Source organism: Mobula birostris, chromosome 11 (assembly GCF_030028105.1).
Source record: "Mobula birostris isolate sMobBir1 chromosome 11, sMobBir1.hap1, whole genome shotgun sequence".
Classification (NCBI taxonomy): domain Eukaryota; kingdom Metazoa; phylum Chordata; class Chondrichthyes; order Myliobatiformes; family Myliobatidae; genus Mobula; species Mobula birostris.
In genome coordinates, this window is record NC_092380.1 from 33,172,052 (window position 1) to 33,196,144 (window position 24,093).

Genomic DNA, 24,093 nt, shown 5'->3' on the forward strand with positions numbered 1-24,093 from the left:
TTTCATTATACTATGGAAAGAATAGATCGTAAACAAAGAAAGATTAAAGGGCAAAGGAGTCATAGTTGTTTTATACTAAAAACTAGCTCAGATAAGGGAAATTCCATTGGTAAGAAACACACTATCAAATGGTCAGGTTCTCAGGCTGCAGAGGAACTTCTAGAAAATATACTGTAATTATTGAAAATTCACTGAATAGCTGATTATATAAAAATATAAGTAAATGTAGAGGAAGTTACATGACAGGATAAATAACAATTTGGGTGCCTAATCCACCAATCCCAAATAAAATCAATCCAGGGTATTTTTGGAATGAAAAAGATATGTGGGAATCTCTGTTGAAATGTCAGTTCAAACACACCAGGTAGAAAAAAATTATCCATAAATATTAATAATGAATTTCTTCTCGGGTACAGGTATCGATCTAGGAACAGAGAACACAGCCTTAGCACAGAGAGGCGTCCATTTACAACAGAGATGCGGAGAAATTTCTTTAGCCGAGGGTTGTGAATCTGGAATTTATTACCACAGGCCGGTGTGGAGTCAGGTTGTTGGGTGTATTTAAGGTGGAGATTGATGGGTTCTTGATTGGACACGACATCAAAGGTTACCAGGAGAAGACCAGGAAATGGGGCTGAGGAAGAGGAAAAAAAAAAGCATCAGTCATGATTGAATGGTGGAGCAGACTTGATGGGCCAAATGGCCTAATTCTGCTTCTCTGTCTTATGGTCTTAACCGACATTTCGATGACAGACTCTACCATCTTCATCAGGGATGATGCCTGCGTGTTAATGCGGGGGGGGGGGGGGAACGTCGACTCAGACCATGAGAGGCCCGCAAGTCTGTGTGGGGCTCCACCCCTCGCACAGACACTAGAGCAATGTGTGGTTAAGTGCCTTGCTCAAGGACACAAACACACTGCCACAGCTGAGGCTCAAACTAGCGACCTTCAGATCACTAGATGAACACCTTAACCACTTGGCCAGGTGCCATGTTAATGGACACATGTATATTAATGCAAATATCTAAGGCATCATCCCTGATAAAGATGGTGGAGCTTGTCATCAAAACGTCAGCTAAAATCGACACCTGTACCTGGCTGGAAGACCGAGAAAAGTTTATTTGTCGTAAATATTGCACTGGGAAAGCACTAGATCCTTTTTCAATAATAACTTACAGAGAACTTTTCATACGGACGATGTCGTTGAAAGTGCTTTACGCTGGGATAAGTTTCTGCAGTTTCGGAGCGTTGTTCGAAAAGAGATAGCCTGGGCTCTGTCCATGGATCAGAAACAGGATGTTGTGTTTAGACCCAGTCTATAGGTGCCTGAATCAAATCCAACAGAAACGTTTAAGGGATATTAACGCAGGTACAGTGGGGGATTTCTGGGACAAGTGGGTGCCACGAGACTCAAGTAAATTCTGGATCGAGATTCCTGTGTTGCAATTTGAAACGGCGATTGGTGAAATGCTGTAATAACGTAATTCTTGTAATTACTGAATTATCACCATTATCATCAGGTGCCATGCCCAGTTTGAGCTTTGACTGCCATGGCCCACACACTCCTGTTTTGGGTCAAGTGGATCAATTCATTGGTATTCATTTCCAGTTCTCTGGCTGCTGTCTCCATCATCATTTGCCTTTGCCTTCCTCTTGCTTTCTTCCCTTAGATCTTTCCCATAATTACCGTGCATTCTAACTGCTCTTTCCTAATCACATGTCCAATGAAGTTACATCGCCTTTTCATGATCTCATATGTTATTTCTCTTTTTGTGTTTGCTGTGTTCATGACATCCTCATTAGATATTTGTTTTGTCCATGATATTCTTTGCATCCTCCTCAAAAACCACATCTCTGCTGCTTCAGTTTGTTTCCTCATGTTACTAGATATTGTCCAACATTCTGATCCATATTAACATAACTGGATAAACATAACATTTCAGTACTCTGAGGTGGGTTGTCATGCCTAGCTTAGTGTTGGTCAGTACACTCTTCATTCTCGTAAAGGTGTCTTTTGCCATCCCTATTCTTCTTTTGATGTCCATGTTGCACCTGCCATCTGATGTCACCCAGCTTCCTAAGTAGCAAAAGTTCTGCACTTGTTTTATGTCTTCCCCATTTATTCTCAGCTTGCAGAAAGGATTCTCCTTCTTTTTGGATATCACCATACATTCTGTCTTTTTGCAATTGATAGATAGACCCATTTTTGCACTTTCTTCAACAATTCTATCAATTAAGTTTTGTACTTCTTCCTCCGTACTTGCAATTAACACAGTGTCATCTGCATATCTGAAATTATTGATGTTTTCACTGCCAACTTTGATTCCCAAGATGTCTCTTATTTTTTGTAATATTGTTTCACTGTGCACCTTAAACAAATCAGGGGAGAAAACACAACCTTGTCTAACGCCTCTCTTGATTTTCGTAAACTGACTCATTTCTGTACCTATTCTCACAGTGGCAGTTTGTTCTCAGTACAGATTTCTGATTAGGTGGAGATCTTTCAAATCTAGATCTAGAGTTCCCTGTAATATTTCAAATAACTTATTGTGCTTCACTTTATCAAATGCTTTCGTGTAGTCGATAAAACAAACAAATGTTTTTGCACTTGAATAGCTCGTTCTGATAGTATCCTTAACATCAATATCGCGTTTCTTGTACCTTTGTCTCTCACAAAACCACATTATTCTTTACCTATTTCAGCTTGTATCTTACTTTTAGCTCTTGTCATCAAAATTCTTGGAAGTATCTTAGTGATGTGACTCATTAAACTTCTGGTCCTATGTAACTCACATTCTATTGCTCCAGGTTTCTTAGGAAGAGTGAAAAATACTGATCTTTTTTGTCCCTTCCAGTATTATTCCAGTCATTGATTAAATCAGTAAGTTTTTCAATTCCATAATCTTCAAGGGTGATAATTTGTTCTATTACTAATTACTGAATAAACCATCTAAAAGGTTAAAGAAAAGAGAGGCATTTAGATGGGTGGGAATGGAGAGATGGGGACCATGTGCGAGTGCTTTGTCTGGCGTTGTGGTCAGCACCAACATTGTGGGAGGAAGAGTCTGGGCTGTGCTGTGGCCTGAGCTCATTGGGAAAGACACAGCCTCTCCCCTCACTTCCTCAGCATTTCCTGATCCCTCGCTCCCCTCCCATCCAAAACCCCCAGCAGCTATCGCCCTTCTCCTCACACCAGGGAGGGCTATTCGATTCATCTGGAACTGGTGAGGATGAGGTTGAGGAAGTTTATCCCTGGTTGTGGTTCGCTTTCCCACCTGCCGCAGACCCATTCTAGAAGTCATGTCCTTCAGAACTTGGCTGACTTCGCCTGTAAACCATTTTAGGTTGAAATGGTTGAAGCTCCCCACCCAGCAGACAGTGAAGGTGTTGTTCAAAATGGAGGAGCACTCATTCCTAAGGGGAGGAGAAGGTGTTAATCAGGACCAGCTTTACTTGCTGATGACATTTCATATGGTTTGGAACCAACGCTGAGGACTCCAAGGCCTACCCTGTGCTGTTGTGGCCTGTCCGTGGCCAGTCTGAGAGTCTGGTGGCCTGTCCGTGGCCGGTCTGAGAGTCTGGTGGCCTGTCCGTGGCCGGTCTGAGAGTCTGGTGGCCAGTCCGTGGCCGGTCTGAGAGTCTGGTGGCCAGTCCGTGGCCGGTCTGAGAGTCTGGTGGCCTGTCCGTGGCCGGTCTGAGAGTCTGGTGGCCTGTCCGTGGCCGGTCTGAGAGTCTGGTGGCCAGTCCGTGGCCGGTCTGACAGTCTGGTGGCCAGTCTGACGCTCTGCTGGGATTTGATTTACCCAGAGATTATGATGGTTAAGTCATAGTCAGGTGTGATACTGTGAGGATGGTTGCAATAGTTTGACTGGTCTGTGGGACAGTTCCTGGGCCCTTTGGGGGATTCGGTAAGTTAACAGGTGTGTTTGCCTCTGGTGTCTGAATCTTTGCTGTAAAATTTTGACAGGAGCTTCGCAAAGCCTTTACAGGCAATAAGATGGCTACGGATGGACTGGGACACTGGAATGTTGCTCTGTTGCCATAGTCATTTCTGAGCATTGTGGGTATGCTATGTTGGCGATGGAATAGGTGGCGGTATTTGTGGGCTGCTTTGGTTTTGTTGGTTGTTAATGTAAATGACACATTTCAATGAACGTCTTCATGTACATAAACCGAGTGGCCACTTTATTAGGTACACCTGAATGCCTGTACATTAATGCAAATAGCTAATCAGCCAATCATGTGGCAGCAACTCAGTGCATAAAAGCATGCAGATATGGTCAAGAGGTTCAGTTATTGTTCAGATTAAACATTAGAACGGGGAAGAAGTGTGATCTAAGTGACTTTGATTGTAGAATGATTTTTGGTGCCAGATGGGGTGATTTGAGTATCTCAGAAACTGCTGATCGCCTGGGATTTTCAGACATAACATTCTCTAGAGTTTACAGAGAGTGGTGTGAAAAACAAAAATAAATATCCAGTGAGCATGAGTTCTGTGGGTGAAAACACCTTGTTAATGAGAGAAGTCAGAGGAGAATGGCCAGACTGGTTCAAGCTGACAGGAAGGTGACAGTAACTCAAGTAACCACACATTACAACATTGGTGTGCAAAGGAGCATCTCTGAATGCACAACTCATTGAACCTTGAAGTGGATGGGCTACAGCAGCAGAAGGCCATGAGGAGGAGCCTAATAAAGTGGCGACTGAGTGTGAATCTGAATACAAAGCCAGAAATTACCTGGCAAGTTCCCAATAAGCAAGCCTATTGTTTTAGGTACTCTGAGAGAGAGCCTAGTCAGAACAACTCCCAACCCTTCATTCAACAGCAACACGACCTGTTATACTCAATCCAAGGGGCAAACATCTCATTAAAAGAGAACAGCACCTCTGACAGGGCAGCACACTCTCCCACTGTACTGAGGTCATCAGTGCAGAACATAGGGTTCAGATCTAGGAATGGGACATCCCAAGAATTTCCGTATCGTGTGCGCATCTGAAATAATTCCAGGTTTTGTGGTGGAACTGCAAGCAAGCTTGTTTACTAACTGAGCACGAATAATATATTTAGATTTTTATTCTTTGCCAACAAAGTGGAGGAAGTAAATGAGTTCCTGTCTAATTCCTTCACCATTCCAGATGAGGCTTCAATAAAATGCAACATTAACCCTTTCCTTCCACAGCAACTCTGGGAGTAGAATTGCCGAGCTCCTGAGGAGAAAGTAACAAGTGTAATCCAATCACAAACAAGAGAAAATCTGGAGATACTGCAAATCTAAGCGACACACACAAAATGCTGGAGGAACTCAGCAGGCCAGGCAGCAAAGTGCAATATTGGTTGCAAATGTGTAATTGCTCCTTTAACGATGTTCGATGGTGACTATACTCTCGTTGAGGATCCCGAACCGTGGCAGGTTTCTTGCACACTCCATCATGTCATCAAGGCGGGACAATGATGCAGATTTGATCTTTGAACTTTGATTTATCCCAAGCTGGTGCTTTAATGACTAACTTTATTTTTTGTGTAGTTCTTTATAGTTAATGAATGTTGTTGTTTTCTGATGCACTTTGCTCTGACCACCACACCACAGCAAATTCCTAATCCTTGTAAGTGTGTACGGTGAATCAAGCTGATCCTTGAAGGACTTTGGAAACCGTGCTGGAATTTTCCGGCTCAGGAGGGGGACATGGGGGTCTCGAGAACATATTAGAAGACGGAAAACAACGGGAACAATCTACCCAACTCTCTGTGCCATCTCATCCACCAACCCCAAGTTGAGGGGAGAACCCCTGTGGTAGGGCCACTCCTGCCACAGCAAGCCATTCTGCCCACTATATCTATGCTGACTCATTCCGTTGACCAGAACTTTGTAGCCTTTTCTTCCCGGTTTTTCAGTTGCTTATCAAAGCAGCCAAAGCCTCATCCCATTATCTCTTTGCACCAATTCCCAAGTTCAAGGACATGAGCAAAGTCATTCCCCATCTTGGCTGGCTTGCTTTCAGCAATGCTGTCTGGGGTTCGGGGGTCTGTGGGTCCAAATTCCAGACAAGTGCATGATGCCCTCCCAGTCAAGTGGACTGACGGTGAGGTGTTAAACTGGGGCATGATGACCTGTGAGCAGACAACAAAACAAAAAACATTACTGCCTTAGTCACACTTTTTCCTCAGGTACAATGACTGCAATCAATAGCCTGTAACGTTCCTTTTGGAATTGAGCCGTGGAAGCACCCGTATGCTCTGGTATTATTGCAGTGTGAACTGAAGTCTCAAATGGGTTCGACTGGGTTTCTTTGTTTTGTGGCTGCCTGTAAGGAGATGAATGTCAAGGTTGTTACATGCTTTGATAATAAATGTACTTTGAACTTTGGTCAGGCCTTTTAGGTGAATGCAAAGTATTCCAAGGCATGGTCGTATGAGAAAGAGGGAAGTTATTAACACAAGAGATTCCGGAGATGCTGGAAATCCAGAGCAACATATAAAATGCTGGAGGAACACAACAGGTCAGGCGGTATCTATGGAGGGAAACAAACATTTGATGTTTCAAGCCGAGACCCTTCATCAAAACTAGAAAGAACATAGAACAGAGAACTCTACAGCACAATATAGGCCCTTCAGCCCACAATGTTGTACTGACATTTTAACCTACTTTAAGAGCAACCTAGCCCTTTTTCTTTCATCCATGTGTATATCTTTTAAATGTCCCTAATGTACCCGCCTCTACAGCCACCTTTGGCAGGGTGTTCCATGAACCTACCACTCACTGTGTAAAATAAAAAAACTTACCTTTCACATTACCCCTGTATTTTTCTACAATCGTCTTAAAATTATGCCTCCTCATTTTAGCAATTTCAGCTATGGGGGAAAAAAGTGCTGGCTGTCCACTCTTATCAGTGCCGCCTATCAATTTGTACACCTTTGTCAAGTCATCTCTCATACTCCTTCACTCCAAAGAGAAAAGTCCTTGCTCACTCAACCTATCCTCATAAGACATGTTCTCTAAGCCAGGCAGCATCCTGGTCAATCTCCCCTGCCCCCCGCTAAAGCTCCCTCATGCTTCCTATAATGAGGTGACCAGAACTGAACACAATAGTCCAAATGTGGTCAAACCAAGGTTTTATGGAGCTGCAATGTCACAGTTTCTGAACTTAATTCTCAGACTAATGAAGGTCAAACCAGCATAGGCTGTCCCAAACAGTGGTAAAGATGTGATATACAAATTATAACAGGAGATAGAAAATGCATGCCAAAAGGGCAATGTTACAATAGTCATGGGGAATTTCAATATGCAGGTAGATTGAGACAATCAGGTTGGTGTTGGATACCAAGAGGGGTATTTCTAGAATGCTTACAAGATTTTTTTTTTAGAGCAGCTCATAGTTGAGCCCACTGGAGGATCTGCTATTCTAAATTGGGTGTTGCACAATGAATTGGATTTGATTAGAGAGATTAAGGTAAAGGAACCCTGAGGAGACAGTGATCATTATATGATAGAAATCACCCTGCAATTTGAGAAGTAGAAACTAAAGTAAGATGCATCAGTATTACAGTGTAGTAAAGGAAATTGCAGAAGCATGAGAGGATCTGGCCAAAATTTATTGGAAAAGAACACTGGCGGGGATGATGGCAGAGCAGCAATGGCTCGAATTTCTGGAAGCGATTCAGAAAGCATAAGATATATACATCCCAAAGAGGAAGAAGTATTCTAAAAGCTAGATGACACCACCATGACTAACAAGAGAAGTCAAAGCCACCATAAAAGCCAAAGGGAAGGCCTATAATAAAGCAAAAATTAGTGGGAAGTGAGAGAATTGGGAAGCTTTTAAAAATCAACAGAAGGCAACTAAAAAAAGGCCGTAAAGAAGTGAAGGATGGAATACAAGGGTAAGGTTGCAATAATAATAAAGAGGATACCAAAAGTTTCTTCAGATTCATAATGTATAAAGGAGATGTGGGAGTGGAATTCGGACAGCTGGAAAATTATACTGGAGAGGTAGTAATTGGGGACAAGGAAGTTTCAGATGAACTGAATAAGTATTTTGCATCAGCCTTCACTGTGGAAGGCACTAGTAGTATGGTGGAAGTTTGAGAGTGTCAGGGCTGCAGTGAGTGAAGTTGCCTTTACTGGGGAGAAGGTTCTTGAGAAATTGAAATGGCTGAAGGTTGAGAAGTCATCAGGACTAGATGGTGTACATCCCAAGGTTTTGAAAGAGTTGTGTGAAGAGATTGGGGAGCATTAGTAATGATCTTTCAAGGAACAATTGATTCTGGAATGGTTCCAGAGGACTGGAAAATTGCAAATGTCATTCCATTCTTCAAGAAGGGAGAGAGGCAGAAGAAAGGAAGTTATAGGCCAGTTAGTCTGAACTCATTGGTTGGGAAGAAGTTGGAGTCCATTGTTAAGGGTGTGGTTTTGGGGTGCTTGGAGGCAGATGATTAAAAAAAAAGGTCGAAGTCAGCATAGTTTCCTCAAGGGAAAATCTTGCCTGACAAATCTGTTGGATTTCTTTGAAGAAATGACAAGCAGCATAGATAAAGGAGAATCAGTGGATGTTGTGTACTTGGATTTTTAGAAGGTCTTCGACAAGGTGCCACACTTGTGACTGCCTAACAAGTTAAGAGCCCATCTTATTACAGGAAAGATTCCAGCATAGAGAAAAGATTGGCTGACTGGCAGGAGGCCAAGGTGGGAATATAGGGAGTCTCTTCTGGTTGGCTGCTGGTGACTAGTGATGTTACACAGGGATCTGTGTTGGGGCTGCTTCCTGTTATGTTATATGTCCATGACTTGGATGGTGGAATTGATGGCTTTGTGGCCAGGTTTGCAGATGATATGAAGATAGGTGGAGGGGCAGGTAGTTTTGAGGAAGTAGAGAGGCAACAGAAGGACTTAGACAGATTAGGAGAAAGAGCAAAGAAGTGGCAGATGGAATACAGTGTCAGGAAGTATGGTCATGCACTTTGGTAGAAGAAATGAAAGGGTAGACAATTTTCCAAATAGTGAGAAAATTCTAAATCTGAGATGCAAAGAGACTTGGGAGTTCTTGTGCAGGATACCCTAAAGGTTAATTTGCTGGTTGGTTCTGTGGTGAGGAAGGCAAATGCGATGTTAGCATTCATTTGAAGAGGACTAGAATATGAAAGAAAAGAAGTAATATTGAGGCTTTATAAAGCATGGGTAGGCGTATTGTGAGCAGTATTGGGCCTCTTACTTAAGAAAGGATGTGCTGACATTGGAGAGGGTTCAAAGGAGGTTCACAAAATGATTCCAGAATTGAAAGGCTTGTCATATAAACAGCATTTGATGGCTCTGGGCCTGTATTCACAGGAATTCAGAAGAATAAGGGGTGACCTCATTGATAACTATTGAAAGTTGAAAGGCCTGGAGAGAGTGGATTGGAGAGGACGTGTCCTATGGTGGGAGAGAGCAGAAGACACAGAATAGAGGGGTGTCCCTTTAGAATGGAGATGAAGAGAACTTTCTTTAGCCAGAGAGTGGTGAACCTGTGGAATTTGTTGCCACAGGCAGCTGTGGAAGACAAGGCATTGGGTGTACATAGAAACATAGAAAATAGGTGCCGGAGTAGGCCATTCGGCCCTTCGAGCCTGCAGCGCCATTTATTATGATCATGAACCCTGCACCAGCCTTCCCTCCATACCCCCTGACCCCCGTAGCCACAAGGGCCATATCTAACTCCCTCTTAAATATAGCCAATGAACTGGCCTCAACTGTTTCCTGTGGCAGAGAATTCCACAGATTCAAAGGCTAATAGAATCTTGATTGGTCAGGTCACAAAGGCATACGGGGAGAAGAAAGGAGATCGGGGCTGAGAGGGAAATGGATCAGCCATGATGAAATGGCAAATGGCCTAATTCTGCTCATATAACCACCCTATCAACTTGTGCAGCAACTTTTAGGGATCTATGGACATAGACCCCAAAATCCCTCTGTTCCTCCACACAGTTAAGAACCCTGCCATTAACCCTGTATTCTGCCTTCAAGTTTGAAAGAAAGAGGGGGGAAGAAGCCCTACTATGAAGGTGGAGGGAAGGGAAGGAGTACAAGCTGGTAGGTGATAGGTGAGACTAGTTGAAGGGGAAGGTGGGTGGGTGGAGATGGGGAAATGAAATAAAAATCTGGGAGGTGATAGGTGGAAGACATAAGGTCTGAAGGCTTCCCAGATGGAATATGAGGTGTTGTTCCCCTAGCTTGAGCTTGACCTCATCATTGCAGGTGGAGGAATCCCTGGACTGATGTGTCAGAATGGGAATGGGAAGTTGAATTGAAATGGCTGACCATTGGGAGATCCTGCCTTCTGCGGCAGGACATAGTGAAGGTGCTCGACATAGTGGTGCCCCAATCAGCCAGGGGTCTGATGAGGCCACACCAGGAGCACCAGGTACTGTGACAGGCAGACTCACACGTGAAATGTCACCTCTCCTGGAAAGACTGTTTGGGGTTCTGAAAGGTGATGAGGGAGGAGGAATAGAGGCAAGTGTATCCCTGCAATTCTGGTCACTATTTCTTCCTTAACCCATCCCACCTTAGTTTCAAATTATTTTGCCTCTTCCCTGTCTCTGCAACCACCCATCCCACAGCGCTCTACCTCCATACTCCATTTCTGCTTCTACACAAATGCTTTCCACCTGCCTTCCCTCCATGGAGTTCAGCTCCAAACCGACCACAGACCCAGCAGTGGCTGATGGGAAGTGCTACAGTCTTCCCGGAAATCAGTGACGTAGTCTCAGGCCTGCAACTTTTGTGAAGATGAATCGCTGGTGAACAGGGCAAGGAAAATGTGTGGCCTGTCCCAGGTAGCATAAGGTAAACAGGCCAAGCAGAGAATCTGGCTGATCATCTAGTGAACCCCAGACCTGACTGGTACCATAGCCATCAACTTCCCACTGGTCCTCACTGAAGCTGTTATGTAAGTTAGTTAAGCCCATTGCCCCTACAGGGGCATAAACTCAAAATAATCTGCAGATGCTGGGGTCAAAGCAACACTCACAACACGCTGGAGGAACTCGGCAGGTCGGGCAGCATACGTGGAAAAGATTGGTCGACGTTTCGGGCCGGAACCCTTCGTCAGGACTGGAGGAGGAAGGGGCAGAGGCACTATAAAGAAGGTGGGGGGAGGGTGGGAAGGAGAAGGCTGGTAGTTTCCAGGTGAAAAGCCAGTAAGGGGAAAGATAAAGGGGTGGGGGAGGGGAGGCAGGGAGGTGATAGGCAGGAAAGGTGAAGAAGGAATAGGGGAAAACACGGGTAGTAGAAGGAGGCGGAACCATGAGGGAGGTGGTAGGCAGCTGGGGGAGGGGCCAGAGTGACATAGGGATAGGGGAAGGGAGGGGGAGGGAATTCCCGGAAGTTGGAGAATTCTATGTTCATACCAAGGGGCTGGAGACTACCTAGATGGTATATGAGGTGTTGCTCCTCCAACCCGAGTTTAGCCTCATCATGGCAGTAGAGGAGGCCATGTATGGACATATCTGAATGGGAGTGGGAAGTAGAGTTGAAGCGGATGGCTGCTGGGAGATCCTGTCTGTTCTGGCAGATGGAGCGGAGGTGCTCAACGAAGCGGTCCCCCAATCTGCATCGGGTTTCACCGATGTAGAGGAGGCCACACCGGGAGCACCGGATGCAATAGATGACCCCAACAGACTCACAAGTGAAGTGTAGCCTCACTTGGAAGGACTGTTTGGGGCCCTGAGTGGTGGCAAGAGAGGAGGTGTAGGGACAGGTGTAGCACTTACGCTTACAGGGATAAGTGCCAGGTGGGAGATCCGTGGGGAGGGACGTGTGGACCTGGGAGTCGTGGAGGGACTGATCCCTGCGTAAAGTGGAGAGGGATGGAGAGGGAAAGATGTGCTTAGTGGTGGGGTCCTGTTGAAGGTGGCGGAAATTGTGGAGGATAATGTGCTGGATCTGGAGGCTGGTGGGGTGGTAGGTGAGGAAAAGGGGAACTCTGTCCCTGTTGTGGTGGCAGGAGGATGGGGTGAGAGCTGAAGTGGGGGAAACGGAGGAGATGTAGGTGAGGGTATCATTGATGATAGCAGAAGGGAAACCACGATCCTTAAAGAAAGAGGACATTTGAGATGCCCTGGAACAGAAAGCCTCATCCTCGGAGCAGATGCGGCGGAGACGGAGGAACTGGGAATAGAGATTGGCATTTTTGCATGTGGTGGGGTGGGAAGAGGTATAGTTGAGGTAGTTATGAGAGTCAGTGGGCTTGTAGAAGACGTCAGTGGACAGTCTGTCTCCAGAGATGGAGACCAAGAGATCGAGAAAGGGGAGAGAAGTGTCTGAGTTGGACCAAGTGAATTTGAGGGCTGGGTGGAAGTTTGAAGTAAAGTCGATGAAATTGACGAGCTCAGCATGGGTGCAGGAAGCAGCGCCAATGTAGTCGTCAATGTACCGAAGAAAAAGTTGGGGAGCAGTACCAGAATAGGTTTGGAGCACAGACTGTTCCACATAACCAATGAAGAGGCAGGCATAGCTAGGGCCCATGTGAGTTCCTATAGCTACACCCTTGGTCTGAAGAAAGTGGGAAGAGCCAAAAGAGAAGTTATTGAGTGTGAGAACCAGTTCTGCCAACCGGAGGAGGGTAGTGGTGGTGGGGAACTGGTGAGCTCTATTATTGCGAAAGTAGCGGAGGGCTTTGAGGCCTTCTTGATGGGGAATGGAGGTGTATAGGGATTGGACATCCATAGTGCTGACAGCAGCTTGTCAAAGTCCTCCGTTCTGGGCCAGTCTCTCAAGTTGTCCCCAGATGCAGCCCATCTTGGTGTTAGCTTCAAGGTCGCATCGCTCGGCTGGCCTCTCTTCCGCTTTCCCTGTGGATTCCATGTTAGCGCTTGTCCGGTGATGTTGGTTCCTTACTTATCCATCTCCATCTTCTTTTCCTTAATTCTTCTTCAGGTGTTAGCTGGGGAGTTCGCTGCCACAGATCAATGTTGCTCATGACATCTGGCCAGTGGATCTGGCCGCCGCTTACGCTGCCTTTCCACTTTCATGCATGGTTTTTGCATTCCATGTTCTACCATTGGTTGTCCTGGGTGATAGAAGCATCATTGACACTATGGCTTCCATGGACTAGTGGCATTCAACACATATCTTCATACATTTTCTAAGCGAAGATTCTTCCTTTCCCAGGGATGAATTCTTTGGAGCTTCTGTTGGTGTTTCTGTAGCACTGGGTTTGTACAGGATGGAGTTGCTAGCCCCACATCCAACCCTCCTCCTTTTGTATCCGGGCTTGGAACCATCCATGGCAAAGCTCACTGTGGCTGTTAACCGTGACATCAAATTCAGACTGCTTTCCCAGTCAAAGGTTTTGGTTAATTATGCAAAAGGACCATGACCTGGAGTCAAAGATCATTTAATTATTGGTCCAATGGTAAGTTTTGCGATGTGTTAAGGATGCTCTATAAATATATATTGTGTTATGAAGCCACACTATGTAGTGGTGTGATAGATACTGTTGAGTGAAACATTTGGGTGCGACTAGATCCAGAGGTCATAGGTTAAGGGTGAAACGAGAAAAGTTTAAGGGGAACCTGAGCGGGAACTCTTTCACTCAGAGGGTGGTAAGAGTGTGGAAGGAGCTGCCAGCACAAGAGGTGAATGTGAGTTTAAGAGAAATTTGGATAAATACAGGAAATGTATCACTAAGACTGAAAGTACAGAGAAACGGGACTTGAGGACCTGAGTTATAGGGAAAGATTGAATAGGTTAGAACTTTATTCCCAAGAATGTAGAAGATTGAGAGGAGATTTGATAGAGGTATACAAAATGATGAGGGGTATAGATAGGGTAAATGAAAGCAGGCTTTTTCTACTGGAGTTTGGGTGAGACTAGAACCAGAGCTTACGAGTTAAGGATGAAAGGTGAAATGTTTAAGTGGATCATGAGGAGGAACTTCTTCACTTAGAGGGTGGTGAGAGTGTGTAATGAGTTGCCAGTGCAAGTGGTGGGTGTGGGCTCAATTCCAACATTTAAGCGAAGTTGGTACATAGATGGCAAGGCTCTGGTCAGGTGCAGGTTAATGTGACTAGGCAGAATATGTTCAGCATGGACTAGGTGGGCTGAAGGGCTTGTTTCTCTGCTGTAGTGCTCTATGGCTCTGTAGGCTGGTGTATGGGAAACAGCTGTCCCTGTATTATATCTCTAACTGCCTTACGCTGAACTTCCCCTCTGCAACCCACCTCATCCCAAGCGTGGACTAAGCGTGGGTTGGAACATAAGGTCAGGGAAGCCTCCTCTCACTCAACCATGCCTTGCTGCCAGGACTCCTGTGTGAGAACGGATGCCCGTATGAGGAGTGCTGGCAAGAAAACACGGCTTTGGGAGCAGAGGTTATGTGACGGGAGACATACTGGGACAGATTGATGAGTGAGATCACTGATGAGTCCCCTCCCTCACTAACCCACTCAACACTGTTGGTTCTTGGCATTAATATCTATTATATTTCTGCAAATGTTTTTAGTCTGTTGCATTTGTTTTGAAGTGCAGTTGATTTTCTTCCTGACCGGACATAGAGAAAATATCCCTGATGAATCTATCTTTGGGTTTCAAGGTATTTTCTGTGCAGAGCATTCACGTATGAACACCAGCTCCAAGGGAAAGATGACATCTCTTTCCAAGTTACAGTTACAAGTTTTTCCATGATTTCCTGAATTTCCGTATCTTTTAACTTCAGTTGTAGATTTTGGGATTATACCTAATTTTTTTTTCCAACCGTCGGTAATGGACCAAGCCTTTTTGATATGGAAAATGAAAGACATAATATGTTTTCGCGATTTATTTTTGGATAACTGCTTTATGTCTTTTGAGCAGTTATCTGAGAAATTTGATTTGCCGAGATCCCATTTTTTTTAGATACTTACAAATAAGAAATCTTTTAAATATTACGTTGCCTACCTTTCCGACTTCCAATCCTTCTGGCACTCTTGATAAAATTTTAGGCTTTAATCCTTTGCAGAAGGGATTAATAGCAATAATTTATGATATAATTATGAAATTACAGCCAGATATATCTGACAAAATTAAAATTGATTGGGAAAGGGAACTTCAACTTTCCCTACCTACAGAGAAATGGGATTAAATTTTTCAATTAGTTAGTACTTCTTCTATATGTGCTAAACATACTTTAATACAATTTAAAGTAGTACACAGAGCTCATATGTCGAAAGATAAACTAGCTCATTTTTATTCCCATATAAACCCTACTTGTGGTAGATGTCACTCTGAAGTGGCTTCTTTAACTCATATGTTTTGGTCCTGTCCTCTTCTGGAAAAATATTGGAAAGACATTTTTGATATTATTTCAACAGTTCTATGCTTCGATTTAAAACCCCATCCTATTACGGCAATCTTTGGATTGCCAATGGTAGAACATAAATCTTTGTCTTCTTCAGCCTGTCGAATGATAGCTTTTGTTACTTTAATGGCGAGAAGATCTATTTTGTTGAACTAGAAGGAAACTAATCCTCCAACTACATTCCAATGGTTTTCTCAAACCATATTAAGTTTAAATTTGGAAAAAATTAGAAGTGATATTTTTGACCCTTCGGTTAAATTTGAAGAAACTTGGAAACCTTTTATGCAACATTTTTATATGATGTAATCTGACCTTTCCGAATTTTTTTCTAAACTTAAATTATATGAGGAGAGGAGTTAACGACATTATTGAACATGTCCGATATAAGCTGTTGGTCTAGCCCTGTTTTGTTTTTTTTTCTTGGGGTTTATTTTTCCTTTTTTTTCTTTTGGGGTTTTTTTGTTTATATATATATATATATTTTTTCTTTTTATTTCTTTTTTAATGTTTAATCTCATTATGAGTTTGGAAGTCTTTTATATCTATGTTACTTAAAATTCATTTTATATATGCTGATGAACATTTTTCCAGTCTCTGTGTACCAACTTTGTTATTGAGTTTGTAATTTTGAAAAAGTAATAAAAAGATTTAAAAAGAAGATTTTGGGAAATTGTCATCAATCGGAAGGTTAATTGGAATTTTGAGATGGAACATACAAGGTCCCAACAGCACCTTGTCCATAAATTACAATGTGGCTAACTCATTCTGAGAGCAGGGTAAGTGAAGTTGTACAGATGAGATGAGAGTTTTCCTTTCCTCCTCAAAACATGGCAGTGGCAGAGTCTTTGGATGTTTTTTGATGCAGTGGTAAATAGACAGACATTATCTCTCCTGTAAGTTGCCTTTTCCAAAAGATCCCTCTGGAAAACGCTATAGAGCTATTAAAATGAAAACACTGGTATTTACAATTTATAATATTTTATTCTATATCCGTGCAGTGGAGGTGGTTGGGTTTGAACCAGGACTGCTACAGCAAAGTTCAGTATCTTTAACCAGCGGACTACCAGGTGGACCCAGAGGAGACCAGAGACAAGGATGGAGTCGAATGAAGAATCTTTACTAGTGGATTGGTTAGTATACAACACAGGCTAGGACTTGGGAATTACTACACACAGGACAGGTAAACTGAAGACTGAGCAACAATCAACAAAACAGAAGGAACTTAAATGGACAAACAAAACAAGGTCCAAGTGCACTCATAAAACCAAATCCAGGTGTTGTATTGGGGTGTAGGATTGTTATTCTTTTTCCTTGCATTTTCCTTGTAGTTTAACTTCCTTATGCATGCTTGTATTTTTATATAATTACCTATAAACAGTGGAGATACGCCTCTACCAAAGGAGGTGTAAGGAAATCCTTCCCTCTGCTAGCCTGCAGGTCACCTTGGGCAAGGTGTAGCACTCTCCCCCGACTTCCGATGAACCTTTGAATGACTGAAGTTTCAGGATCCAATATTGGGTAGTGCCTGTGTGCAGTTGGTATGTGCACCCTGCGACAGCACAGGTTTCCCTCAGGAGCTTCAGTTTCCTTACACATCCCAAAGGCGTGTGGATTGGTGTTAACTGGCCACTGTAAAGTGCCCCTAAGAAAGTGGCAACAGTCAGTTATCAAAAACATAGAACAGTACAACAGGAACATGCCATTTGCCCCACAATGTTGAGGGGTAGCTGATAGGACTGTGGGGAAAATAAAACAATGGGCTTAATGGATGGATGGTTGATGGTCAACATGGAGTCAGTGGGCTAAGGGCCTGTGACTGTGCTGTACCTGTGGACAATTCCGTGGTCTCCAAAGGCAGTTGTGTTAGCAGGTCAGAGGTGCCATTAGAGATGAGGTGTTACACTCACTATTGTCTTTCTCTTCATGAGCGGCTTCTTTCCCTTTGCTGTCCAATTTCTAAATGGACATTGAACCCATAAACACTACCTTACTATTTTTTAAAATTTCTGTTTTTGCACTGATTATCTTAATTTAACTATTTAACATACATACTTACTGAGATTTATTTTTTTTACATTTATCATGTATTATACTGCTGCTGCGAAGTTAACAAATTTCCCGACATATGTCAATGATATTTAACCTGATTCTGATGCCCTTTTGAGTGTAAACTATCACACAACATCTTCCTGTGGGCATGGAAAGTTTATTCGCTAAGTCCTTTTTATCACTGCTTTGTGATTGCCATTAATTTGGGTGATCTGGCCACTTGTCTGCACAATCTGTCGCTGTCAGGTGCTTTGGGACATTGTGCAAGGTGCTGTGGAAATGCATAAACACAAGAGATTCTGCAGACTCTGAGAGTCTTGCCCAAATATTGGAGGAGCTCAGCAGGCCAGCAGCATCTATGGCGGGGAATAAACAGTTGACATTTTGGACCAAGACCCTTCTTCAGTCTAGGGGACTCTAAAAACTGGGTTTAAGGTGCGAGGGGAAAGACTTAAAGGGGACTTGATGGGCATGTTGTTTTACTCAGAGGGTGGCAGGTACTGTGTATATGGAACGAGCTGTCGGAGGAAGTGGTAAGAGGCTGATAAAATTACAGCATTTTAAAGACATTGAGGGGGATGTGGGCCAAATGCAAGCAGATGGGGCGAGCTCAGTAAAGCACTTAGGGTCAACGTGGACAGATTGGGCCAAAGGCTCTCGATCTCTACGAATGCAAAGGTCTTGGAAATTGTTGCATAGAACAATTTACAGAGAGTGAGGAAAGGGTCATGGAGGGCTGTGAAGGCAGTGATGAGAATTTTAAATCTGAGGCCTGGTTGAAAAACCACGAGTTTGTGTGTTGTGGGAAATCCGGGTGCATCGGTGAATGGTACGTGTAGGAAATTGGGACACATTCAGCACCAGAGATCATCAGACATGGGAGCAGAATTAGACCATTCAGCACATCGAGTCTGCCTCACCATTCCATCATGGTTGATTTATTTTCCCTCTCAACCCCAGTTTCTTGCCTTGTCTTATAACCATTGACACCCTTACTAATCAAGAATCTATCAACTTCCACTTTAAATACACCCAATGTCTTGGCCTCCAGAGCTGTCTGTGGCAATGAATTCCACAGATTCACCAGCGTCTGGCTAAGGAAATTCCTCCTCATCTCTGTTCTAAAGGGATATTCTTCTATTCTGAGGCTGTGCCCTCTGGTCCTAGACTCACTCAGTATCGGAAACATCCACTCTAGGCCTTTCAACCTTCATTAGGTTTCAGTGGGATGGGGATGAGATTGGAATGGAATGTAGTAAATCCCAAGGGAAATAACTCATGCAAAGTGCCACTGGTCTGACAAGCATCTGTCTCTGAAAAATAATTTGTGTCTCATGCATGTTTGTACATTTTGAGAAGGGCAGATGGAATTAATGATCAGCAATATGCCAAGCATTCCAACAAAACCATAAATGAAGAGATCTTCTCCTGAAGAAGGAAATAAGTAAGACACTTATTTGCCTGAAATATTAACATTGGCCTTTCACAAGAAATATGCAAAAAAATACACACTGACCTCAAAATACTTTCCTGTCGCAATTAGAAGACTTATTCATGAATGATTTCACTTGGGAATCGGATTGGATGCCACCAGAAAACAAATAAATGATAAGAGTTTTAAACTAGGACAGTTTCTCTTTATTTTTGTCATCAATTATTCTGATTTATTGCTGAGCATGATGGAAATACTAAGCACATTCTGAACTACACACTTGGTATCTTTAAACTGGAAATAGACTTTTTTAATATGGGCAAATATAATACCATAGTATTGTAAAAATGTAACACAACATTGTATAATGTTGTAAAAGTGACATAACACTTCACAGCTGAATATTGAAGGCAGGGTGATTACACAGAGGGTCAAAAGGGATTGAAATGATTGGAAACAACAGGAATTCTGCAGATGCTGGAAGTTCAAGCAACACACATCAAAGTTGCTGGTGAACGCAGCAGGCCAGGCAGCATCTGTAGGAAGAGGTGCAGTCGACGTTTCAGGCCGAGACCCTTCGTCAGGACTAACTGAAGGAAGAGTGAGTAAGGGATTTGAAAGTTGGAAGGGGAGGGGGAGATCCAAAATGACAGGAGAAGACAGGAGGGGGAGGGATAGAGCCAAGAGCTGGACAGGTGATTGGCAAAAGGGGATACGAGAGGATCATGGGACAGGAGGTCCGGGAAGAAAGACAAGGGGGGCGGGGACCCAGAGGATGGGCAAGGGGTATATTCAGAGGGAGAATAAGGAGAGTGAGAGAAAGAATGTGTGCATAAAAATGAGTAACAGATGGGGTATGAGGGGGAGGTGGGGCCTTAGCGGAAGTTAGAGAAGTCGATGTTCATGCCATCAGGTTGGAGGCTACCCAGACGGAATATAAGGTGTTGTTCCTCCAACCTGAGTGTGGCTTCATCCCTACAGTAGAGGAGGCCGTGGATGGACATGTCAGAATGGGAATGGGAATGTCCCATGATCCTCTCGTATCCCCTTTTGCCTATCACCTGTCCAGCTCTTGGCTCTATCCCTCCCCCTCCTGTCTCCTCCTATCATTTTGGATCTCCCCCTCCCCCTCCAACTTTCAAATCTCTTACTCACTCTTCCTTCAGTTAGTCCTGATGAAGGGTCTCGGCCTGAAACGTCGACTGCACCTCTTCCTAGAGATGCTGCCTGGCCTGCTGCGTTCACCAGCACCTTTGAAATGATTGGCTTGCCTTTGTGGACTACAATACAACTTCAAGTAATACCTTAGAGTCATAGAGTCGGAGTTAGAATGTGGGGGGTGGGGAGGAAGAAACACAAGGTGATAGGTGAAACCGGGTGGGGGGAGGGCGTGAAGTACGAGGGGTGATTGATAAGTTCGTGACCAAGGTGCACAACACAGTACATGTAACTCACACACAAACACATAAGGTAATATTACCTCAAATAAATTAACAAATAATAAGGTGCGTTTATGACACAAGTTAAAAAGTAAACAGTATACTGCTACTGGTGCTTCATACGTGGTGAGACCTGGGTGGTGGCAGGGAGTTCAATAGCCTCATAGCCTGGGGGAAGAAGCTGTTTCCCATCCTAACAGTTCTTATCCTAATGCTATGGTACCTTCTGCCTGATGTTGGGTGTCAAAGATTATTGGATTGCATATGATATTCCTTCCAGCCTAATTGGTGGTGTAGTAGACAGGGAAGAGGGTTATCTGGGATTTCAACAGGATCCAGATTGCCTGGTGAAGTGGACCAAAGAATGGCGGATGTGTTCCGTTTCAGTCTGCTGAAACAGAACAAGACCTACACCGCTCTTGGCTGCGACGTAAAACAGAGAAAGCTAGGGGTGCACACACCAAGCAGCACAGTAGCGTAGACCGTGGCATGGTAGTGTAGCAGCTGCGCAACACTTTACAGTGCCGGCAACTAGGGTTCAATTGCCACTGCTGTCTGCAAGGAGCTTGCACATTCTCGCCATGGCCACACAAGTTTCCCCTGGGTGCCCCACTTCCCTCCTACATTCCAAAGATATATGAGTGAAGGTTATTAAGTTGGTGCAGGAAGCTTGGTGGCACTTGCGGTCTGCCCCCAGCACATCCTCAGACCGTGTCGATTGTTGATGTCTCTTTTGATGTTTTGATGTACATGTGATAAAGAAATTATCTTTTTTCTTTTTTACTTAATTTCTTGGAAGTGGTGACACAGATATTCAGGGTAGTGAAGGAAAAAATGGTATGCATGTCTTCATCAGTCAAGGCACTAACTGCAAAAGTTGGGACATTATGTTACTACTATAGAAGTCATGGGAGCGAGCATTGTGTGCATTTCTGGTCACCTAGTTATAGGAATGATGTTATTAAGCTGGAAAGGTTCATAAGGATGATAAAGGTCCGGGACCTTGTCTTGCAAAGATACTGGATAGGCTGGAGCTTTTTCTCTCTGAAGGGTGAGGGATAAATTTATAGAGGTGTATAAAATCATAACTTTATAAAAACATAAATAAGGCAATGGCCAGTCTTTTCCACAGGTTGGGGAGTCTAAAACTAGAGAATTCAAGGTGAGAGGGAAAGGGTTTAAAGGGGATCTGAGGGGCAACTTATTTGCACAGAGGGTGGTGGGTGCATGGAACAAGTTGCTAGAGAAAGTTGGAGAGGTGGGTACAATTACAAAGTTTAGAAGATGTTTGGAAAGATGCCTGAATAGAAAAGATAGAGGGATCAGTCAAATGGGATTAGCTCAGGCAGACGTAGACGATTAGGCCTGCTTCTGTGCAGTATAATCCTAAATTCAAAGTTGTAAGTTCAAAGTAAATTTATTATCAAAGTACATACATGTCACCATATTAAACTCTGAGATTCATTTTCTTGCAGGTATTCACAGTAAATAAAAGAAATGCAATCAGTGAAAGACTGCACACACCAAGGTGGTCAAACAACCAATGTACAAAAGACAACAAACTGCAAGTACAAAAAGGCAAAAAACAAATAATAGTAATAAATCAATGAATAAGCAATAAATATTGGGAACATGAGACGAAGAGTCCTTGAAGGTGAGTATGTAGTTTATGTGAACAGTTCAGTATTGGGGTGACTGAAGCTGAGTGAAGTTATCGCTACTAGTCAAGAGCCTGATGGTTGAAGGGTAATAACTGTCCCTAAAACTGATGATGCAGGTCCCGAGGCTCCTGTATCTTCTTTCACAGATTCACCAGTCTCTGGCTAAAGAAATTCCTCCTAACCTTTGTTCTAAACGGACACCCCTCTATTCTGAGGTTGTGTTCTCTGGTCTTAGACTCTCCCACCATAGGAAACATCCTCTCCACATCCACTCTATCAAGGCCTTTCACCATTCAATAGGTCTCAATTAGGTCACCCTCATTCTTCTGTATTCTAGTGAATACAGGCCCAGAGCCATCAAATGCTGTTCATATGAGAAGCCGTTCAAGTGGAATCATTTTCATGAACCTCCTTTGAGCACTCTCCTGTTTCAGCATATCCTACTAAAGCTAAGGGGCACAAAACTGCTTACAATATACCAAGTGAGGCCTCACCGGTGCTTTATAAAGTTTCAACATTACATCCTTGCTTTTATGTTCCAGTCATCTTGAAAAGGATGCTAACATTGCATTTGCTTTCCTCACCACCGACTCAACCTACAAATTAACCTTTAGGGAATCCTGCACAAGGACCCCCAAGTCCCTTTGCACCTCAGTTTTCTGTACTTTCTCCCAATTAGAAAAAAATTCACCCTTTCATTCCTTCTACCAAAGTGCACGACCATACACTTCCTGACACTGTATTCCATCTGCCATTTCCTTGCCCATTCTCTGAATATGTCCAAGTCCTTCTGTAGCCTCTCTACTTCCTCAGAACTACCAGCCCCTCCACCTACTTTTTATATCACCTGCATGAAGGATTGTGGGAGAAGCCAGGAGATTGGGGATAAGAGGACAATGGGTGAGCCATGATGAAATGGGAGAGGAGATGATGGGCCAAATGGCTTAATTCTGCTGCTATATCGTATGGCATCATGGTCTAAGTCCGGTGAAGTGTTAGAATATTGGGGTGCTGCCTTTTAGACTGAGAGCTGACCCCAGACTCTATCTGTTCTTGCCGTTCCACAATTCCTATGTCATTATTTCAGTGAGGAGTAGCATTGAACTCATGGAGTCATAGAGTATGGAAAGAGCCGCTTCGGACTACTGTCCATGCAGATCCACCCAAGCACTCAATTTTACACCAATCTTTTCCTAACCCAATTGATTCTCCCCACATTCCCACCCCTCCCGGCCGATATTATCAGCCCTCCGCAGCCTGGGGGCAATTGACAGTGGCCGATTAACCTACCAGCTCTCTTGGTAGTTGGTAGCTTCTCACTGCAATGTTTCTTTACAGTTGTGACTGCACCTCAAAACGCCACAGTGGGCTGTGAGATCATCTATTTTCTTAGCTGTGAATTTGTGGTAGTAATAATCCCATTACTCTCACTGCCCTTCATCAGTAATAATCCCATTGGATTTACTGCCCCTCATCAGTAATGATCCCATTGGACTCTCTGCCCTTCATCAATAATAATCTCATTGAACTCACTGCCCTTCATCAGTAATAATCCCATTGGAAAGACTGCCCTTCATCATTAATGACCCCATTGGATTACTGCCCCTCATCAGTAATAATCTCATTGGACTCACTGTCCCTCATCAGTAATAATCCCATTGGATGCAATGCCCCTCATCAGTAATAATCCCATTGGACTCCCTATCCCTCATCAGTAATAATCTCATTGGACTCACTGTCCATCATCAGTAATAACCCCATTGGATACAATGCCCCTCATCAGTAATAATCCCATTGGATTTACTATCCCTCATCAGTAATAATCCCATTGGACCCACTGCCCCTCATCAGTAATACTCCCATTGGTCTCACTGTCCCTCATCAGTAATAATCCCATTGGACCCACTGCCCTTCATCAGTAATGATCCCATTGGACCCACTGTCCCTCATCAGTAATAATCCCGTTGGACCCACTGCCCTTCATCAGTCATAATCCCATTGGACCCACTGCCCTTCATCAGTAATAATCCCATTGGAAAGACTGCCCTTCATCAGTAATGACCCCATTGGACTCACTGCCCTTTATCAGTAATGATTTCATTGGACTCACTGCCCCTCATCAGTAATGATCCCATTGGACTCACTGCCCTTCATTAGTAATAATCCCATTGGACCTAGTGCCTGTCATCAGTAATAAAC